The sequence below is a fragment of the Conger conger genome, chromosome 19 (genome assembly GCF_963514075.1).
Source record: "Conger conger chromosome 19, fConCon1.1, whole genome shotgun sequence".
Classification (NCBI taxonomy): Eukaryota; Metazoa; Chordata; class Actinopteri; order Anguilliformes; family Congridae; genus Conger; species Conger conger.
The window spans coordinates 19343086-19347415 of record NC_083778.1 but is presented as its reverse complement, the minus strand read 5'-3'; the positions used below and the strand labels follow the sequence as shown (position 1 = coordinate 19347415).

Genomic DNA, 4330 nt, shown 5'->3' with positions numbered 1-4330 from the left:
AGTTAGAGGAAATAATGGTGCAAATGCACACAATGGCGCAGAAAGTGTGTGAAAGATGTGGGTCATCAGGCGAAAAGTGAAGCAGAGGTGAGCATTGTAATGGAACTGGAGGTTTGTCTAAGTGTTGGTTTGTTAGTTTTATCTTCGTAACGGTAGCCTCATTCGATGTTTTGTTGCACATTTTCCTGGAGTACACGTTTTGTCATTTGGCAGACGTTTTGAATCCCCAGCGATTTACAAGTGCATAGGTTGTTCCAGAGTTGTCGAGATTTGGACCGTTAAAAAAAGGAGCCAAGAAGTTTGCCCTGAGTGGAAAATCGGGGGGGTGTCAATTTGTGGAGAATTGTGCGTTTGGTATTGAAGCAGGTAAAATGTTGGAAGTTATACTGACACTTTGAGATGATGGAGTCCAATTTGCGTAATACTGGTAAAGAAGTTGTAGGTATTGAAAAATGCTCCATTGTGCCGCTTGGTAATTGTCCAATGTTCATGGCTTAGTCCATCAGTGCTACTTGGTGTTTGACTTCCAAAGTTGTAAGAAAGACTAGTAGATATATTAGTGAAATGTCAGCCATAGATGAAATAGATGACGTATTGAAGAACGATACAATGGCAAAGTGTCCCATTGAAATAGAAGTGTATTTTCTCTGAAAGGGTATTATAGTCAGTTGGTGAAAAATGGTTGACAGTACAATGCCTTAGTGTGTTTTGATGAGTTGAAACAGGACCTGAATTGACAGGAATTGAAGTGTGACAAAAGTGGCTATACTAAAGAAGCATTTGTACTGTAATGTTGTGAAAGATGCATTTGAATGGATTAGAGATGTGATTAGAGAGCAGTAATTGGACATGTGGGTTATATGTACTGTATATGGTCATATACCATATATGTTCCTGTAAATGTAGGTCCTGTGTGAATGAATGAAATGGCATTGTACCTTACCATGTACTTGGTTGAATATGCGGCACTTGTTTGCTATTTTGTGGCCAGACTCAGCTTTGCTATTGAATAATGTGTGCCTTAATGATGTATTAGAGTGAATTAAGGCTGCGGGTGTTTGTAAGCTATGTAGGCCCTGCATACATACCTTTTGAAGTAGACAATGTTTAATTTGGATGGGACACCCTCCACCTTAGCAAGTACTTGGTTGAGTATGCAATAGTTTTGTCAGTGTAATGTTGGAATAAAATGTCTTGGTTTTGTAGCATTTTTGAATAGCCGTAGCTTTTTCCCGTGTAGTAGGATGTAGAAATAGCATGAGATTTTATATGTGGTAGTGGAGGGTTTATTTGAATGTTGTGTGAAATGTTTTGTGTGTCACTGTGTGACACTGCGAAAAAGATTGATTGTACAGACTGTGGAAATGGAATAAATGAGGTGGTTTGTGACTGTTCCACAGGACTGTAAAGAAATGCCCGAGGTTTTTCCCCCCATGTAGAGGTTGCTGCAGTGACTGGAGGTATAAATAAAAAGTTTTGTTTTGGTGTGGTGTGTGTTTTTGCCCTATGTTCAGTATTATGTTTTCAGCATGCTTTTGTTTTTTTTAAATGGTGTCGAATTAGTTTGGAGCCCAATAATGTTGTACTTTAAAGGTATGTGTGAAGGTATTTGACGGTAACCTAAAGCGTGTGTAAATTGTGCAAAGACATCCGTGTGCAAAAGTGTTAGGCACATGTAAAGAAATGTGTAAAGGGAATGTTGTCCCAAGTGAAGAATGAGCAGTTTGTAAATGTGGAAAAGCAGTGTAAGGGCAGCTTTGACCTTTAAAACGGTTAGTCGGGTACACCGCGGTGCGCTTTAAGCGGTCGGCTGTTAGAAACATATCGGAGAGGTTGTTGTACAGACTTAGTGTGTGGCTGTCCAGGTAATTCCAGGCAGCTGCAATGAAGTAGAATGTCAACAGGAATATCGGCTGGGAATTTGCGAGTATTGAATCGAGCGTTTGTACAGCGGTATTGAAATTGATTGTCAGGATTACATGTTGCGCAATTGTTGTTTTGGAAGAGTTGTTTTGGCTAAACTGTGGTTGTTTTGCAGCTTTAGCATGCGTTATGAGAATGTTCTGCCTTATTACAGGGAGTAGTGCTTCTGTTTTACATGTTAAACCTTGTTTGTTGGCGAATAGTTTGATGTATTTGTATTTGTCCATTGTGGCAAGTGCTCATCCCGGTGAGGAACCTTGAGGAAGGCCCTCTTAATTAGCTGAAATAGATGAGATGTTATTGTGGAATGATGAGTTGTTGAAGTGGCTCTATTATCTGTGTACTGCAAGTAGTGCTGGAATAGTGACCTACCAGCTGAGGTAGAATAGATTTCCCTCTTATAGGCTCACTTATGTACTGTGTCCAATAAGGTTATTTTTAACATGTGAAAGTGAAGCGGTTGTTTGTTTTTTTTTCCTGTCAGATGAGCACTTTGGGATTAATATTTGACTAACTGAAGTGACCCTTGGTAAGTGTCAGCTCCCTGACAATGTCTTTTTATTTTCAAAGCGCATTGTATTGACGCTACTGTCATTTGAAGTGTTGTGATGCTGTAATAAAGTGTATTTTGGTGTTGTGTTTGTTATTATTTATGGGCAAGCACTGTGGCCCTGTGTGTGTATCCTTTGTAATGTGTGTTTTTAATGGTTTTCCCTGGTAGCCACAGGAAGGGACATAGGTATTGCTAGACCGTATGTGTTTGTTGTAACGGTGTGAAACGGTGTGAAGAAATGATCCCTCCAAGTGTTGGGAATAGCAAAGGGAAATGACAGCGGGTGTTGTCTCCCAGTAGACTAGACAAGAGTGCTACTGTCAATTGTTTCCAGAAGAACGGCAAGGACGGGTAAAGTGTTGTCGGTGTCAACGACCGACAATGTCAGGGACGGTCTCGTCTCCGTCCAGGTGTGGGTAATTCCCCAGGTAATCAGACATGAGGCGCTGTGATTGGGCGGGCGCGTGTGCGGCCGGTGTGCGGGTGATTGACGGCAGTACATGTGCGGAGGGGAGCCCCACAGCGGCAGCGGTGCGGCAGCGACTGTGTGGCCGAAGACGGTGTGGACAAAGACGAAGGAGTCTGCCTGCGGAGTCCGCCCAGGAGGAGGCCGGGAGGCGCCCCGCTCTGCCCAAATTCACTCTTCTTTCTCGGGTAAGCTCTGTCGCTCGGGCCCCGCTTCCTCCACACACTTCTTGACCCATCTCTCTGCCCCGCAGCTACCCGGGAATCGAGCGGCTTCCGTCGGCCGCTTTCTCTCGCTGCTCTGCCTCGGACTTCCGGGCCCTCCCTGCACCGGGGACCGCGTCCGGTCTCCAGGCCTGGTAAGGTGCCACGGGTCCCCCTGACTTCGTTCTGTATCGTGCCCCTTTCTCCACAGACTACTAACGTCTATTCTCTGCCCTCCACCAGGCACCCTGCACTCTCAAGACCCAGCTCCGCTCCTCACACTCTGCCGGTCACCGACACCGGCCGAGTTCCACACGTCCGCACTCTCCGCTTTCAACTCACCCAGCTGCAGTCCAACCCCGCCTGGCCGCACACGACGGGAATCAATCACCGGTGAATCCCAACGCTGCCAATGTCACCTTGAGTACGCCAATAAACTTCAGTGGCTTGCCTCGGAGTCGGTCCCCTTTGTAGAAGAAGCAAGGACGGCCACAGATGAGGTCTTGTCTTACAAACAAACACACCACCATGTACAAGCACACACTTAGGAGGACTCCTGTCCACAGGGGGAGAAGGGACACCAGTAGCGCAGAGGAACCACATCAGTCTGGGGTTACAGAGGCAGGGAGGCCAAGGTCACAGCAACAAACACAATCTGGAACACAACACCATCATACACACACACACTACATTTCAATGACATGACATGCATATTACAAGCAGACACTTATTTCCACAGGAACATATCAATCAATTCTATCAATCAATCACAATCACACAGTGCATATGCATAGAAGGAAGTAAGTAAGTAAGTAATTAAGTCAGTAAGTAAGTAAGTGAGTGCATGTCCTACAGGGAACTCAAGTTCCAAGTGTCACAACTGACTACCACTTGTACCCTATACAGTAACCTCTTGAGAAACAAATACCAATAGCAACAATCTAATATATACATGCATCCATCTCACACAAAATTCAAACTGCTGACTCAAACACAAACACAAACAACACTTCAGTGTCAACAGCAGCAACAACCCACAGACAGGGGAATCCTATGCCATGACATCATTTCAAATAAATAAACACCGCCTACTTTCAAACTACATTCATTCACAGTGACTGACACCATAACTTCATTACAACCAGTGCTACCAACTACTGGACACACACAGTAACAGTAAATACA

General features: G+C 44.4%; 1 long non-coding RNA gene across 1 annotated transcript; it reads left to right on the top strand.

The window, feature by feature from the left end:
• Positions 1-543: 543 nt before the first annotated feature.
• On the top strand, positions 544-3596 carry LOC133119366 (uncharacterized). The gene is made up of 2 exons (XR_009706511.1): positions 544-3300; positions 3389-3596. It is a non-coding gene; the product is annotated as an uncharacterized LOC133119366 (long non-coding RNA).
• The last annotated feature ends 734 nt before the right edge of the window (positions 3597-4330 follow it).